The sequence below is a fragment of the Penaeus chinensis genome, chromosome 7 (assembly GCF_019202785.1).
Source record: "Penaeus chinensis breed Huanghai No. 1 chromosome 7, ASM1920278v2, whole genome shotgun sequence".
In the NCBI taxonomy this organism is placed as follows: domain Eukaryota; kingdom Metazoa; phylum Arthropoda; class Malacostraca; order Decapoda; family Penaeidae; genus Penaeus; species Penaeus chinensis.
This window is the reverse complement of record NC_061825.1, coordinates 14,825,363-14,827,862: the sequence shown is the minus strand read 5'-3', so window position 1 is coordinate 14,827,862 and position 2,500 is coordinate 14,825,363. Positions and strand designations below refer to the sequence as shown.

Genomic DNA, 2,500 nt, shown 5'->3' with positions numbered 1-2,500 from the left:
GCCGTAAAGGGGCAGCCCGCTCTCTCTTTCGTCAGCTGTACATCTCCCCAGCCTCTCCTCGCCTCGCACCACACCCAAGACACGAGTGTGAAGGTTCGTCAAAATCAAAAAAAAAAATCGGTGATTAGTACCTAGCTTTTCCTTAAATATTTCTCATTTTGTGTTCAATACTTAATATCGACTCATTTAATTGTGCATTGAAGTTGTTTATTGTATTGTGCTTTCAATTGCCAGTTATAGGTATTAATTTGCAGTTTATGAGTTACCTAATTAGATTCTCACTACCACCACCTGCCGATGCTCTCCCCTTAGCGCTGTTCGCTCGCTCGCATTCTGTGACGCCGCCCGTTCACGTAGTTCTTAAGCTCGAGAATATCGTAGTCTTGGCACCCGTTAGCACTCAAATAACTAGCACCTATGCTGATATCCCCCGCACCATACAATACTTGCGTCATATTTTCTACGTTGCTCACGTCCTTTATAACATAGTGCCAATGTGTCTTGTTTACACTTTTCTATTGCTTTTAACTACATGAATTTAATAATAGTAGAAAAACCCACAATGCAAAAACTAGATTTATTGAAAGTGATGTTTAATTACGATGGGACCATCATTTGGAAACCAGGGAGATATGTAACCCAGCTATATCTATATCATCTTACTATATTCTACATATTCTATATAACCTTACATGTCTGTCACATACGTATATTCACACATACTTATACTTAGGCATATACTCATAATCATTGCCCTAACTGAATTTTCATCTCTTCTTACCTCACTAGACAGTCCAATGTCATGTTGTCTACCCCCTTCCACAAGAGCTATGTTTTGCTGTAACACTTCCTTCTTAATCATCTGTTGTCACATGCTAAATACGCGACTTGCAGCGATCTTTAGATCACTGTAAGAGATGACAGGCAGACTCCCTGTTAGAGCCAAGGAGCAAAACCTCGCTCCTAGGAGCAGTCGCACTCCATCATTACTCACAATAAAGGAGACAAGACATCTTGGTTGTCTACCTTACACCCTAAGCTTGCCACCTACCATACTCTTGTAGGGCCCATCATTCGGGATGATGTGTGTGTGTGTGTGTGTGTGTGTGTGTGTGTGTGTGTGTGTGTGTGTGTGTGTGTGTGTGTGTGTGTGTGTGTGTGTGTGTGTGTAAACGTATATTAATATGAAGAAGCAATTTGGGATTGCCTCTATCTGACTGTATTGACAGTATCTGGAACAGATAAGTTGTATACCTGAAGAAAACCATGAGAATATGTAAAAAAAAGAAACTGTGATAGAAAATAATGGTAAGAATATATAAAATAAATGTCCAATATTGGTTTATAATAAGCACAGTCAATTTTCAAAATTCTACAGAGTATTACAATAAGATAAAGCAATCTCATTAAACAATGCTGTCAGATGAAAATCTAGAGTGACCTTAAAAAAAAAGGAAACCAGAACATAAAACAACCTTAGGATTATAGCCATATTACAAATCAAGGAAAGCAAGATCATTATTAACCCATTCCCTACAGATTTATGTACTGTCCCCTGTAGTTTTTTTTTGTGAAATTTGTTACATACAGATGACTCCACATGAGCTCAGCCAGCAAGAAGTCTATCAGTAGGCCCTAGAGACTGCTCCTGATTTCCCATTCCTTGCAATATTGCGGGAAAATGTGTTTTCTTTCCAATACTATTGATATCCATACTGCTCTTATTTTTATTGATATCATGAGTATTAAGTGTTATAAAAATCTTGGTAACATTAAAGACAATGAAATAATACAAAAGAAACTTTCCAAAAATCAAGGAAAAGGGTAAACAGGTAGGACTAATAACTGACTCAATGGTGACTAAGCACTTGTAGAGCCATCTATGTGTAAACACAATAAATCAACTTATATTACAGTGGGTATGGCATGTATTCTTGCCATCCCTGCCATTTGGGTTAATATATATTTACAATTATGTTTGCAACAAAAATTGCTATTATAACAGCTTCATTTTGTGGTTCACAAAATTAGCTCGTCTTGTCATTAAACAGAAACTTTAAGCCTTTGTTATCAAGCTGTATGTCATACTTACTATTGTATAATACACATACAATCTGAATATAATCTTCACTGAAAGCTTCTGAAACTTTTGTATAATATAATCACAAGTCAATCATGAGTATTTGATTTTATTTAGAATTACAGTAATTGCAACATGTATGAAATCCATCTCAGGGATAAATGATCTTTATACTTACTCAGAAAAAAAATAATATTGGCCTTTGGCTTATTATCACTGTATTGACTGGAAACATACATATTTGTCCAAAGCAGCATATCAAATTAGGTTAAGAAATCAAAGTTCATATTCTTATATCTATTCTATTCTTTATTCTTATTCATAAATGTGAACATCCGCCTAAAATGGCCAAACTATGTAATTCACCCTAATGATTATAAAAAAAGAATGAAAAATATCATATCAAATACATTTGACAGT

The 2,500-nt window shown here is 35.5% G+C and overlaps 1 protein-coding gene across 1 annotated transcript in view; it reads right to left on the bottom strand.

Annotated features, from left to right (window-relative positions):
- Window positions 1-2,366: 2,366 nt before the first annotated feature.
- The window catches only part of LOC125027222 (mediator of RNA polymerase II transcription subunit 11-like), a 2,962-nt gene continuing 2,828 nt past the window's right edge, over window positions 2,367-2,500 (bottom strand). The window contains exon 3 of the mRNA XM_047616170.1: window positions 2,367-2,500. This exon is cut by the window's right edge and continues 240 nt beyond it. The gene's annotated coding sequence lies outside the window, so the exon portion shown is untranslated.